The sequence below is a fragment of the Strix aluco genome, chromosome Z (genome assembly GCF_031877795.1).
Source record: "Strix aluco isolate bStrAlu1 chromosome Z, bStrAlu1.hap1, whole genome shotgun sequence".
Classification (NCBI taxonomy): Eukaryota; Metazoa; Chordata; class Aves; order Strigiformes; family Strigidae; genus Strix; species Strix aluco.
Window position 1 is genome coordinate 43,558,587 of NC_133971.1, and position 16,999 is coordinate 43,575,585.

Below are 16,999 nucleotides of genomic sequence, written 5' to 3' on the forward strand. Positions count from 1 at the left end.
ATTTTGGTCAAGTGTAGAAGTTTTTAGCACTTCTGGAAATTACAAATTGGACGTCTAGAACACAAAGGGCACACTCTTTTTAGCCACTTGGGCTGTTAGCGCAGTCACAGATTGTTATAGCTAGGAAATTGAGAACAAATTAAGAGGACATTCTTGTGGTACTCAAGACTATTTACTGCAAGTTGCAAAAGCTCTCCATCATCTTCTATTGAACTTAGGACCTTTTAAACAAAAACTAATTCCCAAGAAAAAAGCAGAAGAGATGAAAGGCATTTTTGCTACCCTTAGTGACTGAAATGGGTTAAAATGGACAAATTATTTAAAAAAATGGACTGTGCCTCATGAGAAGCACTCCTTCTTAACCCATGTTTTTGTCAAGATGACCTGAGGAAAAATGTATTTCTGAACCTCTGATCTGATTGATTTAACATTATGATGCCAGCAAGACCCAGTTCCTGAAAATCCCAGACTTCTAATTTCCAGTATAATTCTATATTTGATGTCTTGACAAAGCTTTTCTTTACATTAAATAATCCATCTCCCTTTTTAATATTTGCTTCCCAAATTCATGTATTTACTCATTGAATCTACGTCTAAGCTCCACAGAGGAACTTCTGAGATCCTTTGGTACAGCAGGAGTCAGAATGAAGTTCTCAGTCCTTTATCTGTCTTGAATATGAGGCCATCTTTCTTTTCTTGCTAGGGATGATAGGAATCACATTTCGCTGAACAAAAAACTAGAAGATGTACACCAGGAGCATAGTTAATACTCTCCAGTGCTACTGGGCATTCAGTTTGCAACCTGAAGCAGATGTGGACGTTAGAATGTTAGCACCAAGGGGTTTTATGTACAGATCTCTTCCTATTGATCTCAATAGATGTTAATTTTGGCATACTAATTGATACTCTCAGATTTCAACACCAGGAAAATTTTTTTAATCAACTGCACAAACTTTTGCAATCAGACATGGTAACTGTTAAGAGTAGTAGGTTGCCAACACACAACTAGGCATATGCTTTGTTAATGAAGAAAAATTTTTTTTGTAGACAGCGGACAAATGTGGAGATTTGTGAATCACGGGGAAAAACGGGTCGGTCTACGTGTGACATGGAAAGGAAAGAGGTTGACTCAGTGTACGCCTATGACTGAATCGCACCTGCTTGTGTGGGCTCTCGGGCACAGGACTGGATGGGTCAGATTTATTGTCCATCTGGGTCCAGAAGCAGAGCAGACATGGTGATTCTATACTGAGAGGAGGAGCAGACCTGTTGCCAAGACACAACTAGTCACCTCCAGGGTAAAAGTTGTCTTCTCTACCTGCTGTGATGTTATGATAAAACCACATTTCCCTTTATTTTCCTTCTTAATGTCATTCATTCTCCTGTGATGATAAAATAATAATGAAAATCATCAAGCTAATGAAAGAAAAAATAAAAATATTAGTCAGAGGAAGACACCTTGTATAGAAAATTTTAGCCCTAGCAGTTGAAGCTGGACATAGTGTCAACAGAAGTGTCATGGGAAATGCTGAACAACGTTAACCACAGGTGATGTTACTGGCTCCACCTGTACTATATATTATCTAAAACTATTTAAGCAATGTTGTCCTTCACTGTCATGTTTCTTATATTGAACTTTTTTAATAGCGAGCCTGAAAATAACAAGCTGAGCTCATTAGCAGATTAGGTGCTGCAGTGAATCCAAGTGTTCAGTGTTAGTTCTTGTTCTTCAGTTTGATAGGGTATCTTTTAGAGAGCAATTACATCTGATTGACATGTTTTCATGTGCCTCTAGCACTGACTTCTTACTAAACAATTCTAGATCAAGGACAGTGACTTTTCTACTGCCATTAACTAAAATCAGGATACAGGAGAAAAAGTTAAATACCTTTTAAGATGCGACTTGAAACAAATTATAAAATATGTATAAAGAGGAATATATTTTGGTTTCATATACTGTAGTTGTTGAAAGTCAAGTAAAAAACATAGTTTAAGGCATGGACATGCATTAAAATTAAGAAACATATTCTGTTTTTTCTACTTCAGATAAGAAAAATGAAGTAGAGGGCCAAATCCTAACACTACATGTGCATATACCTTTTCCATGTAATTTGCACTTCATCATTCACATTAAATGATGTAATTTAGTGAAGTTTTTTACTAATAATGCTATTATGCATCCTGAAATCATTGTAAGTAGAAGTGATTTTTTTTTTTTTTATGAAACATTTCACTGTAAAAAAATGCTTACTTGAGGATACCAAGTGTTCTTGCCCACTGAATTTTGCTGTTTATGGAAAAAACCTTAATTTGAAAAGGATTAAAGGCTTAGAAAGTAAACAAACAAAAATCATTCCTCCCTTACTAAACCCACTGTAACTGAATGTTTGCTTTCGTTTTAATTCAATTTGTTATCTTGTACTTTCTGGGTTTATTTTTTTTTCAAATTTAAAATTTATTTATGGGTTAAATGAAACAGAAGTCTATTCCCCCTCTCCCTTTGCACCCCAGGCTCAAGGGATGTATTTTTACATCCCTCGCATTCATCTATTATGATCTGTTAGGAAAAATTATTTGGTTGAATTTGTGTTTTGATGAAGTTGAAAGAATCTATCGGGATTGTCCAATTAAGAGTTTTTGTCTCAGCACAGCAAGTAAATATAAGCAAAAACTACATTTGGTCTCCTTTTATAAAACAATGGCTCTTTTTTTCTGATGCCTGTCTTGGGAAGCTGCATAACAATTTGTGTAACTAAATGAGCTATCTTAAGTAAGTTGTCAGCTTTTAAAGATATTCTGGCTGGCCAGGGAGTTGATTTTTTTCATTTGAGGGCATATTTGTGAAGCAGAGAACATTTTGCTCTGTTTTGCATCCCATTTTCATCTATCTGCTATAAATTTGCAGAACTCCCTCCTAATTTCAAGTATGTTTCACAGGCTAGCATATGTAGGACTTTTCTGTTCTGAGACCTTTTTGACCATTGGGTTATTCTGTTTGAATGTAATAGCTAGTCAGAACTGGCTTACAATTTTTTCTTATAGTGATTGGTGTGCAGAGTTTTGCTTGTATTTTCTTTCCAGTTTTGTTTCCCATCTTGCACTAATTCACTGCTGAATACCAATTCTCAGCATTGGTATCATGGTAGGAGGTTTGGGATTATGATCAGCTTCTTTTTCAAGGGAAATGCAGCTCCACAAGGGAAGTGCAGATGAAAAATGGGGTGATAAATAGCATGGAAAAATAACCAGAAACACTCCTGCTCCTTGCCCATATTCTAACACAAGCAAAAACTCTGGTCTGTAGCTGTATCTGGAGAGTGTGAATGCAGATCTTCACATTATGTTTTATGCCTGTGTCTAATGGAGTGTCTTAGAGTTGGCTTCAGAACTGGATGTATGTAAGGCTCTTAAACTGGGAATCTTATAGGAGGTCCAGGTCATGTGGCTGGAGCAGCTGTTGCCTAAATTACTGTGCTTGATGTCTGTCTTGCCCTGAGGATTTCTGCCCTTAATAGGATTATTTATCCCTTTGATTTTATATATATATATATGAATATATAAGAATGCAACATAAAAATAATTTATTGGATTTGTCAAAACCAGAAATGCCACGTCACATCACACAAAGCAATAAGGGCCTCGTTAGTCATTTGCTGTTTTGCATTGAATTATCCTACATTACAATTTGTAGTTGTATTAATTTAGCCAAATGTGGTTGCACATACAGTTGCCTTGCATTTTTCCTTAAACTAGTTGCTTTCCCACTGATTTCAGAAGCCTCTTACTTTTCTCTCCCTGCTATTACTCACACTCTGCCACTCAGTTATGTGCTGTGCTATAATGATGTTAGTAACTACACAGTATGCCAGGTGTATTTTCCTTTTTGACAACAAAAGGCCAGATGACAAAACTATTTTGTTTCTATGCATTTTTCCCTGAAAACTTACCATAGGAAAATTAGTTCTCTCTTGCCAAATTAACAGTTTAATATAGTAATTAGCAAGTTCTGCCAAAATATCTGTTCCAGCAAGGAATTGCATTTGGGAGCTCTTCTATTTTTTCCCTTAAGCACTGACCACAGAACTTAATTAACTTTCTTTTCCATCATAAATTCCAGTGCAGGCAATGACCACTGTGTCCTCCCCCACTCCTACGTGTTCAGTTATGATAAATTGTCCCTTATGCAGCCAGTCTGGAGGCAGGTGCCTATATGAATCTCAGGGGTTATACATACTGTACTATCCATAGGGCTGATTAATAACGATCTTTTCACTGAAGCCCCTTCTTTATTCTGTGTTTATGCTTCAGTGAATTAGGGAGATGTTTATGGTAGTATGAGATGGTTCCTCCCCTCCTGATTATACTTCTCATTTAAACTAATCTCTTTTGGAATTGATTTGCACGTGCATGCTGCAAGGTACCTGCATTTAACCCCTTGACCCACATGACCACTCCTGTGCTTCTATTGTAAATACAACCTTTGTCTGCTTCCTTTTTCTCAGTAACTCCTGTATTTGTATACATTTGCATCAATGTGTTTACTCTCCTTCCATTTTCCTTTCCCTTATTGTTCAGTACTGCATTTCTAGTCATCTCTAGCTGAATTGCTGTTGCCCAACAGTTTGTGTAACAGGTCTTGTATTTTGTTTGCAACTTTGCCTGTGAGGTTTTTATCCACAGAAATGTCCAAAAGTTATAACCAATTTGTTTGAACATTTCAGGAGACTCTTTCTAGTAGTCTGTCTACATCTCAACACACACATTTATAAACATTGTCAGCAGACACATAGGAGCCAAATTTTAATCACAAAGCAATGGAATATAAGCCATTATGTATCTGTGTGAACATCTAGACACTGCAGTGGACTTTATGCTGAATTTCCAGGGCTGTAATGTTCTTGCAAAGCACTGTGGTGTTGTGCAAGTGCACAACTAAACTAGAAGGACACAGCAACTCAGGGCCAGTGCTGCCATGCAGTATTTGCTTCTGGGTCTGGGTCTAGCTCACTTAAATGTCTCCACACTACACTCCTTTGAGATGAGAGTCTCTATACTATTCAGATGTCTTTGCATCTGAAAGTCTAAGTTACTTTGGAAATTAAAAGTTTCTTTCTCTCCAAATCCGGTCATTAGGCATGTCTGAAAACGTCAGTTCTTTATATGGAAGTCTTTCCAGGCCTCTGATAACTTCCTTCCTTCCTCCCTCCCTCCCTCCCTCCCTTCCTTCCTTCCTTCCTTCCTTCCTTCCTTCCTTCCTTCCTTCCTTCCTTCCTTCCTTCCTTCCTTCCTTCCTTCCTTCCTTCCTTCCTTCTTTCCTTCCTTCCTTCCTTCCTTCCTTCCTTCCTTCCTTCCTTCCTTCCTTCCTTCCTTCCTTCCTTCCTTCCTTCCTTCCTTCCTTCCTCCCTCCCTCCCTCCCTCCCTCCCTCCCTTCCTCTCTTCCCCTCTTCCTTCCTCTCTTCCTCCCTTCCTCTCTTCCTCTCTCTCTTTCCTTTTGCTTTTGCTCCACTGTTTTGGAGCTCTGATTACTGAACCAGAACTAGGAATTAAGGATGGGGAGGGTGCCCTCAAATTATATATATTTTTTTAAATTCTTTTCCCAGCCTTAATATAGCATTACATTTTTGTTTGCTTTTGTTTCATTTAAAAATTTTACTGGTTCTGAACAGACAATTTCATTGCACTGTTTGCAAAAATGCTTTTGCGTTTCCTTTATGGTGGCAACCTTTTGGTCCCCAAATTGTGTGAATACAGCAAACACACAATTTTCATTTGATGGAATTCCCCAGTGCCTTGTTGAATTTATTGTAGCTTATCACTGGGGAAAAGATTTTGGCTGTGATTGACTTCTGTTCTTTGGTTATTTCCAGCACTAGAGAATTAGATCTTTTCATTCAATGTCAGGCATGCTGCAGACCTGAACTGTTTTTCTTATATTGCTCCATCACCCTTTATTTTAATCTTTTTCTGTAATGTTTGGTCTCCAAGACCTTTGCATCATTTAATTTATCCATAAAATTATTAGTTTTTAAGTAATTTTCTCTTCATTTTTTTCAGACATCTCAAAATATCTATTTCCTGTTCAAGGCAGTTCTTTTTCTGTCAGGGTTTTTTTTTTTTTTTCTTTCTGTTCACACCACTCACATGCATGAGAAAATAGGAAACATAACAGAAAAGGCAATGTGAGACTCCGTATAGTCATTGTTGTTCTTGGTTCAAAACCAAAGCAATCCATAATTAAATCAAGTTCAAGTGTCTTGTCACCAGATTGCCGATGAATGTTTTAATTACTAACAGGTTCCAAAAGAGGAGGGGAAAAAAGCCTACTTCAAAGAATAAACTTTGTTATCTCCTACTGCTGTATGTGTCTCCATCATATAAAGTTGTCAATTTGACTTCCCTCTTGAAAATATCCTCATGAAATTACTTCATAACTAGTGGAGGGTTAAACTGAAGTAATATTTAACTACAGCTTGTGATTCCTTTCATTTTGCAAAACAGAATGTCACTAATGAGAAGTAAGATGTTTAAACACCCTGCATTTTTCACTTACTATCCAGGTCTAACTACAGTTTGGTTATTATCTTGCATTCAAAATAAAAGCAGGACATAGAAAAAAGTAGATGTCCTGCTGAGCCCAAACATCATCAAACAAAAGGCTTCTTTATACTTAAAGGCTGCTCTCGGATGTTCAGATCAGCCCTTAAAAAAGCATAACAACAGTTAATGCCAGGGGGTTTTCTGAGTTACTTTTGATAAGGACACTCTAAAGCAGGAAGAGTTATGGTAGGTGGTGTTGGTGTTGTTTCCTTGTTTAAAACAGTCATATTCACATGCCTTGGAAATTAAAGTCAATCTTTCCCAATGGAGTAAGCTTAGGTTGTTAAAAAAGATGCTGGATATTTTTAAGGTGCTTCATGATATCATATCATAATGGCATAACAAGTGCAGTCTCTACTTAGGAAAGGTGCGTTCTGCTTGTTGAGGTTCTTTGTAAGGATGAAGGAATCTTATGGTATTTTCTGACATTATTTATACTATATTAGAGTAGTAATCACCAATGTTTTGTTAGGAAATTGTGCCTACAGCCTGAAAATCCTAACGACTATCAATAGCAATGAATCCAGTATGTGGTATAGTTTTAATTGCACGTAAAAGAACCTATTTGCTTTTACCACTTGCAAAGCCAAGGACTAATTATTTCCATTTGGGTATTATAGTAGCAAGCTTTGGCTTTTGCCTCAGGTAAAAAAGAGGGTTTTATTTATTTTTTTAGTGCCTGATGCTTTTACTGATTGCAGCATTTGGAATGCAAGAAGGAGATTCCAGTGATTTCCACTGTGGCAATCTGTGATTGGACTAGCTGTGAACCCACTTCTAAGAGAAATTACTATGGTCTGTGTTATCAGCTACATTGCGTGTACTATTGCAGCACTAATGCTGCTGCTATGCCTCTATGGGTGTTCCTGATGTTTAGATAGATCAAAATGCATTCCAGGCTGGGTATGTACTTTTCATTTACATACTCCTTCTGTTTACAGGGAGAGTTGGGTGATGAGCTCCACCCTCCCACCATACTCTCACTTGAGTCTCCTTGTTGACAGGCTTTTTTTTCTCTAGCATTTTTTTTCCTGCTGCAGAATATCTTTACATGAGGATACAAAGTCATTGTTAGGAAATAAAGTAGCAAGGAACTTGGTTGTTGCAATTCAGAGTAAAATTTGTTCCAGCAAGTCCTCAAGTGTCTAAAATGCTAATGCATGAGTTTTTAATGAGATGCTTTTTGTTAAAACATACCTTGAAATGTGAATCCAATAGTGAAGTCTTCAGAGTGTTGGATTCGAAGCTGTTTAGATGATGATGTGATCTTTAAAAAGTAGCACAACCTATAGCTTTATGTGAAGTCTAGGTTATCCGTTGTTCAGTATATTACATGGGGAGTTGATGAAGAGTGCTATGTGTAAGAGCTGCCATTCATCTAGGACAAACATAAGAAATCATTAAAGTGCTATGTAGTAAGATAGCTGAGACACCCTTGAAAACCTAAGCTAAGGCTAGACTTTCAGGACAGGAGCTGAGCTACACGGAGGAAGGAATTTCACTGTGGACTAGACGCAAAGCCAGAAATTGGGAAATGCATCCTTGTGGGGAAAGAGGAAGAGGACATTTGAGTGCTACAGATGAAGGAAAGACCAGACAGAGTCAGTATGGCAGAGGGAGGATGGGCAGGAAAATCAAGATGCTTGTAACATGATCCTGAAAGAAAGCTAGAGGGGAGCCCTTCAGCACAGGCTGGAAAAAAGCAGCATACTGCCCTGAGCAAGTGCTGTTTTCCCACTGTGTTCAGGGGAACAGGACATATATATATATTTGAAAATAAACAGCTTTGCATCAAAGAAATACCTGACTGTCATCAACTTCTCCATGTAAAAGGGAAGAGAATACATAAGATGCTGAATGTTTGCTACTGCTCTGATCAAAACGTAGCATTATTTCCCTCTCTGTCTCTGCCTGTTCCAAAGAACATATGAGCTTCTGAAGATGCCTGCTGAGGGCCTTATTATGGCAAATTTTTAAGGGCATTTAAGCTCCTGAAGATGTAGAGGCAGCTAGTGGAGTTTTTAAAAACACCCAGGATCCTAACTCTCTTTGCAGACAATGGCAATTAGATACCCAGATGTTTTAGAGAGATCCTGTTAAAGGGCCTCTAGGTCTTTTGGTGCTTTGGAAAGGATGCACCCTCATCCTTTAATCTGAACTGCTTTTCACTGTGGACATCCTATGGCTGGTCTCTAGTGCTGACAAATATATTTGTTCTCTCTATCACTTATTCATTCTGGGTGGCAATAGAAACAGACCATATATTTTTGGAAAAAACAAACAGGGCTTTAAGTGGAAGCTCAACTCTTGAATGGCTTTTTAGTTTTCACAGTTCTCTGGGGTCTTGATAATAAGAACAAATAATAACATCCTCTCAGCTTCATGAGTGTGATGCAGGATACCTAGGAATAACAGGAATCAAATCTGGGAACTGAGATCTTTAGCAAGGAACATCAATACTATGAATGTAAACTGGTTTTCAGTGTACTGAAACCCTGCCATTATTAACACAATCGGCATGTCAGTGTTCTGTTTGAAATGTTTATTAAATTCTGTTCTTCTTAGTTTCCAGAACTCTGTTTTGTGCAGAAGCCGCTCTAGGTTACAAGAGTTGGGTTTGGCTTTTTTATTTTCTGTATGCAGCCACACCTTAGCTATGTATTAAGACAACTTTAAAATGGCAAATATTTATTCTTAGGATGAATTTACAGTATTATTCCCAGGTAGAATCTATGGAGTACAGCTCTAAAAATGATTTGTATGTTTTATACCAGACATCCTGTAAAAGTAAGTAATACTCACTGTTCAAAACAGACAAAAATGGTACAATCTGGCCATGAGTGAATGAAAGCCGATCATCTTTTCAGGAATTCTTGAGTGTTGGCTTGCTCACTGGAAGAGATAAGTCTCATAATTGCTACTTTTAACTGGAAGAATGCAGAATATTCTGTTGTTTCCTAAAATCTTTTCATAAGCCCTACTTTCTGTAAATCTTGGCATCTCAGTAATTCTGAGCATGAAAAAATCCTGAAGTTATTTTCTCTGTTAATTTCAGTGGCTGCTGTTTGCCATTTTGATTATATTGCCAAACTTTGAAGGTCACCCTGTTCTTAGCAGTCCCATCAGAACAAAGTACTAATGCTGACTTTTTTTCCCGACGATGTAGAGCTTTAGCTAGCACACAAGAGAAGTCCATCAAAACTTTATCCTCCACTGAGTATTATTGCATTTGTAAAGGTAATATTAATACACAGTTCTAATGCTCTATGGATCATTATCTGGCAGTGGACCAATAATTGGGTATAAAACGTTAACAGCTAAAAAGGAATACTAATTCCTTTGGGCTTATAATTGTTGTTTATTACAAATTGCTACCGAAATAGGCCTGAGCTGATTCATAGAGAATTAAGTAGATTTGGTTTAGTAATGTTTTCAGGTTTCTGAATAAATGATGAATGCATCTTGACTGTTAGAAGGAGCCACTGACATTATGAAATGGTAATGAACAGATCTGCAAGAGAAAAACAGCCTCAGCTGATCATCCTGTTCAAAACCTATTAAGGCCTGATGAAAATGAAAAGATTTTTTTCCTTCCATGTATAGATGTGCAACAAGTCATAAGTTGTGGACTTTAATAATATATTTTCTTCACAAGCAATAACACAGCAATTAGGAAGTGCTCACTGAGGTAGAAATAATGGTAACTGCTGCACAGATTAGCTTTGCTAAAGGGAGCTCTCAGACATACAGTAAAACAACATATTCCATGTTCCTGTTGGTGTGTAATTTCTACTTTATTTACTTATCATCTCAGTTAAAGAGGACTCCTGGCAGTAATGAGGCTACATAAATGCACATATAATACTATAAGATGTTACAAATTATATAAAAGATAAATCTAATGATTACCTACTATAATGGCAGTTCAAGCACTGGGGAAATTGTACAGTTCTGAGAAGCCCATGGCTGGCAAAAATGCCACTGCACAGTGTATGCATTATTTCTGAGCTTTTGCTTCTGCATGGCTGTTGGTAAGATAGGTGTAATTCACTTGGAAGGGAGCTGCTAAACACAGTGGCTCACAAATCTCTATCTAGTACAGCAATACTTAGAAGTACTGTGTTGAGTATGAAAATAACAATCCTGAAAACTTGGAGGGGTTTTCTTGCTGGAAATTCAGATATTTGTTACCACTGTGGTAAAAATGAAGTTAACATGACTGCCAAAATGAATCTCTTATACTGCAACTGCCTTAAAAATAAACATGCAAAAAATGCCACATACTGCAAATTCTGTCGCAAGAAGGTATGTTCAAGTCCATCAGTGCTAACTCAGGGAAATGGATATTAGTATCTGAGCCCCAGCAGTGTTTTAATCTTTAAAATCTGCAAGGACTCTGACTCTGATGCCTCTGATGTAGAACATTAAAAAAAAAGTCAAACAGAATTTAGTTATAAATTAAGCATAGAACATTGAGAATATGTGCTTACAGTAAAACATTTGTAAAATAGCAAATGTTAATTAAAATAAATTATAATTAAAAAGCACTTCAGAAGTGTCAAGTTGGGTTTTTTTTTTCTTTATATGTTGGGTGATAGTGCCTGAATCCTACCCCCTCCTCCTGTGAAGACGTTTACAGGATTATATATGTAAGGTTGGATGCAAAGGCAATATAGAGGATCTGTTGCACAGAGTGATATGATGATATTAGAGGCATTCTGTGCTGAGTAAGTTATGATATTTGTGTAAGTGAAATATGTAAAAGAGAGCCAAAACTAGGATTTTAATAAACAAGGGACTAAAGTTAAGCTGTTAAACATTCTTTCTAACATCTGAGCACTTAGTATTTAAAATTTAAGTGCTTACTAATTTAGGAAACTAAATATGGATTTACTAACTGTAGTCATGTTGTGTTGTGAAATACTGGCCTTGAAGAAGACAGTGATTTGTGGGTTGGTTTTTTGTTGGTTTTTTTTTAAAAGAGAGAACAAAGGCAATATCAGCTCTTTCAGTGTTGGTAGATTGTAATAAGGTGTAGACCAGAAGTGAGTGTAGAATCCATGGACATTTTTGATGAAGCCCTGAAAATGAATGGCAAAGGGGATGGAGATGGTGTGTTCATGCTCTCTGCTTTATGCGGTAATGCTGCAGTGGTTGAAACGAGATGGAATGGAAGGGTGCCAGCAAGACAGCAGTCTTGTAGTCTATGAGACTATATGAATGGGAAATATTAAACATTTGATTTTTATGGTTAGTATGTTACAGACGTGCAGAAACACTTGATGGAAGAGGAAGGGAATGAATGTCAATGATGTCACAAACATTATGAGGAATGACAGGGACTAGCCTCTTGGAGCTGAAGAGGGAGATGAATAAGACACATTTGTATTTGAGAATACTCTTTTTATCCAAGGAAAGTATTTATATCTCCAAGATATTTTTTTCTGATAATGAGTTCTTTTCTGCCATCCTTGTCTGCCTCTGGAAGGTCTAGATTGGGACTAGCTTTTTTCCTTCTTTTTTTTCCCCCTCCATGAATACTTTTGCAATGAAGGGCACAAAAATAGGATCCTTTATGGAGATATCTAGAAACAACTGCAGTCTCTCAAAAGAGAAATTTCTGGAGATGAAAATGAAGGCACTAGTTAACAGGCAGCAAGGCTCATGAGAGAGTAATTTTTAAGGTAATAAGCAATTGAGTAAAACAGCCTAAATTTTGTCTAATAAAGGTGTCTATATTCAGTTACTTCAAAGGAGTATATTTATTGTTAAAGGGTATGACATGAAGTCAGTGAACTTCAGATGTTGCTTTAGGTCTTGCACTGTGTTTTCGTGTTTGATTCTCAGAGAAGAATAAAATGGCATACTCCTGCTCTCATTTACCAATTCCAGTACTTTGAGATTTGCTTCAAACTCGTCAAAAGTCATCAAGGGAAAGATGGACAGCTGATATGGCTGTGTCAGCCTGTTTTCCTCAGGAGCCTCCATTTCTGTTTGCATGATGCAGGCATACATTCATTACTGAAATGCCCATTTCAAAAGTTCTTTCATTGGGCCAGGACTTAATTACTGCTTTAAAAAATGTAGGAACCCCATCCTCCTTAACCAGTCACTCTTACAGTACCTTTAGTGTCTCTATAAGATTATACCAATGTCAAGAACAGTGAGCCAAATTTTATATGACAGCCAGAAACTCTTCCAGCAGCTCTTGGTAAGTGATAATGTCTTAAACTAAATGGTGTAGAAGACTCCCTGGTTGCTTCCCTGCAGTGACAGTCATGTGCTTGCCAGCTCCTGACTGAAACGAAGAGGATGCTGTCCTCACTTCCACACCAAGTTTTGCCTGGTTTGTGATGCATAAACTAATTCCCCTTCATGTGTATATATCTGGTGGTGTGGAATTATACTATCAAGAAATGCATGTCTTCAATAAGGCATGACAACTTATCAGTACTATAAGCTATAGATAATAGCAGCCTACTGTGCCTGACTCAATCTCCCTGTGCTAAATCATGTCAGCATCTGAAATTCACTGTTCCATAAAAAAGAATAGAAGGAGCCAAAATATCTGTGCACACAGGTATATGCGTGTATATAGCTAAAAATTATAAGTCATTTGGAGACGCTAACAATCCCTGCAGAATCCCCTGGGAATAAGTTTTTGCCTGGTTAGTATTCCAAGGGAGATGACAGAAGCCCAGTCACTTGGGACATTTACAGCTAGACCAGACAAAGCACCTCAGCATTTTAGAGCGGGAGGCATTCCTGCCCTGGCAGAGGAGTGTTATTAATGACCATTATGTCTTGTGCATCTGTAAGATAAATTCTGTGAGTTTCTGCTCAACACAGATATGCCTCAGTTTGTAAAAATCACTATTCACATTTTAGAGTGTCCCTTATTATTTTTCAAGATCAAAGCCATAAGATGCAAGAGGCAATAAATGCATTAGTATAAGTAGTCCTTTTTTAAAAGATTAGGAATTAGAAATAACTCACATTGCATAAATCGCATGGCATAATTATTGCATTTAAATGTTACATTACACTTATGTTTACATTAATTCTTAATAGGTCTGATTTTTTTCCTTCTGAAAACATAATTGGAAACAATATTTTCCCTCTTATTCTAATTAAAATATTTTAATAAATGTTTATTTAGATACTGTCATGGAAGGTTGCAGCCTTCGCTGCCTAATGTAATGTAAAAATCAATTAGATACAGAAAAATATCTGGTTTTAATTTACGAAGACTAGATATCTGCCTGATCACTGCTGGGTAGCAATATCCATAATGTTTTATATATTAAAATAGTAATGATCAGTATTAATCTTGGACATGCTGTAGTATTTACCTATTCATATATTCAAAGGTAATCTGTTTCCTTGAATGCAGCTTTTGAGTTGCCATATTGTATCATTTCTTTACCACAGCGTCTCCTACAGTGGTTTGAAAGCAATTTCTAACATGCATCATATACTCGAGGTTTATTTGTCTCATGCAGAGATCAGCATGCAAACATTGCTGCATATATAAGCCTTGTAACTAATTGCATGCAAAACAATGCAAAGATTTGAACACTGTACAGCAATTAATAATATATCTGCTAGTGTAAGTATATTTCCTTCTCCCCATACTCTTTTCCTCCATGCCCCCCCAACCATAAATCATTTCCAACCTGTCAGAATGGATCTGTGCTGGCAAAGAAACAAGGGTAATGTTTCAATTTTCTCCATCTGGTAAGATATTTTCTGTTAGTTTTTCTCCCTCTCTGTAGTTATTGAATTTACATGAAGAACTATGTATTGTAGACTAATAAGATTCTCTGAAAGAGAGTGGAGGAAGCATGACCTGTCTCCCACTAAATCTGAGGCCGTGTGAGATAGGATAAATTCTGTCATGTTGATATTATCGAGAAGTGTAGCTGAGGACCAGGCTGCCTTCCTGCACCTCCGGTGCAAAGAGAAGGATGCCGGTATACTGGCAGAGAGGCAAGGATTGTGGCCGTAGGCCTGTGAGTCACTGTACTCTAAGCACATCATTCCATTCTTCTCAGTGTACAATTAAAAATGAATTATAGGAAAATGCTTCTTTATTTTCCTAAATATCAGTCATTCCAGCATCTGGGCTTTCACACCTATGTCCTTTTTGTGGCTTAAACTGCAAGCTTGGTGGGTTACTGGGGTTTTTTTCTTAATTTATGTTAAGTATATTATTAATTACTTTTAAAAAATAATTCTGCATGGGAAAAAGCAATATCCTCTCTGAGTACCAGATCCTGTGTTCATGATAGCCCTTGTGAACAGTTCTCTGTATTGCTGTGGGAGTCTCCATTACAAACTGGCTCACAAATGATGTATGGCTTTGTTATAGCCATTAAAAATAAAACCTAACTTTACTTACTTGCACAGAGAGAAATTTTTGGTCCTTCTGAAGTAACCACATCCTTTACTAGTAGGATCCACAGACAAAAAGAAATATCTGAGTGTACAAAATAGTAAATCCTTTTTGAATAGTTCAAAGCTCCAGCCTTTGAAGCATAGCACCCCTTGGGGGAGAGGTACAGCAAGGCATGGGTAGCAAAGATGGACTTGGCAATGAAGCTCTGTTCAGTGCTACTACTCCAACTCCAGGCCAGAAACACTTTTCTGGGTAGCTGATTCATGTCCTAAGTAGGAGAATTCCTCCCTCTTCTTGCACTTGTTCCTTACTTTGTGCCTAGCATTTATATGAGGATTTTAGCCAATTTGCACTACTTGTCAAATCCAAGTGTTCAGGATTGAGTTGAAAGTAAGAAATTATATTAAAATGATGATGTAATTTAACATTTGACGCCCCTCTTTTTTTTTGTTGTTTTTGTTTTTGTTTGTTTTAATTTACCTTTGGTTGTTCGAGACCTTTTGAGTACATCAGTTCATATTTTTAGGTTTTCATGTTTGAGAAATCTAGACACTTTTTTAATGGAAGCTCAGATTCACATTTATTCATATGATTTCAGCAGTCAGGGCTTTAAGAAAAATAGCAAATATCACAAGATTCATAGGAAAATAATGAGAGTTGGCAACACTATCAATTTCCTCTGAGCATACTTCCATTATAGTTAGGTTATTGGACATAGCTATTTGTTATTGCAAGGTTTCCTCTGTATGGAAAGAGCGGAGAGCCTTGATCTGAAAGAGAACGAAACCCAGGAAAAGCAGATGTAAATTCTCTGTGAAAGAGCAGAGACAGTGTGCATGTGCATGCAATGCCTCTGTTTCCATGGATAGTCAGCACTGAACACTGAAAACAAAATGCTGTTTGACTTAACGAGTAGGGAGAGTACTTAGAAATGTAGAGGCACAAAAATGTCCATGTAGTTTCACAGCTAAATACACTACAATTATAATCTAATGCAATAACAATTTTAAGGGTCATTTCATAGTAAGAGATGAGATATCTTTTGAGTGGTAGAAAGCTCCCACCCAGCCATCACCTAAACAGTAGTTACGGTTCCCTGGGAAGGGAAATATTTGGACCAGATTGCTGATACAGGGACAAAATACTTTTTTAAGTGCTTCCTTGGTGTACCTGAAGTTCTTAGAAGATGAGGGAGACTTGAAAATCACACATCCCCATACACACCTGGAGTTTCAAACTCAATATCCCTATCTAAAGGAAGTTAACCTTTCCTTATTTGTGGGTTGGATGTCTATATCTTTTCTTATTTAATGGTAAGTTATTGGTGTTTTTTGTTTAGACTTCAGCAGCTCCACAATGCACTCTGCCTAATGTTCCCTGCATCTGGAAGAAAACTATGCACGTCCCAGGACATGGAGTTATAGAACTATTGATAAATAAAAGGTAACTTTACTTTTTAATGAGTTCTAGGCATATGGCAAATAGTGCACTGTACTTAAAACATGAGGACTCTGGGTAAGATCCTAACTAAAGACAAAAGTAATGGGAACACTCCTTTTATCCCGTAACTTCAGTCTCAGCTTTTTCCTTTTTATGTATTTGCAAATTCTATGTAAGTCTTATTTGTGATGATGTTCATTTCAGCCCCTTGTGTTGCTCTGTGGTCCAGCAGTGACTGGGAGCACTTCAGAGACAGCACACTTTCAGGTGTCACATTACAGCATCTCCTCTGGGTGATAAAAGAGAAGTATTAATAAGCTCCAAAAAAGCCTCATATGCAGTACTTTCACCACTGCAATGCTGTTCATTAACATGTTAGTAAGCATCAGTAGATGCCTCCAAAAGAGACCAAAAGCAGCCAAAATAGAGCTGCTTCTTCCAAACATAAGCAGTGGTATAGAAATACTAGGTTTGAAAGGAGTGTTCCATTCTGTTTCATGGCTCTTTCTAAACAACGATATAAGTCATCGTTATTAAATCAAAAAGGCACCCTCTGTGCCTGCC

The 16,999-nt window shown here is 37.2% G+C and overlaps 1 long non-coding RNA gene across 1 annotated transcript in view; it reads left to right on the top strand.

Moving 5' to 3' along the window:
• The window catches only part of LOC141918269 (uncharacterized), a 495,882-nt gene that overhangs the window by 11,162 nt on the left and 467,721 nt on the right, over nucleotides 1-16,999 (top strand). The window lies entirely within an intron of this gene.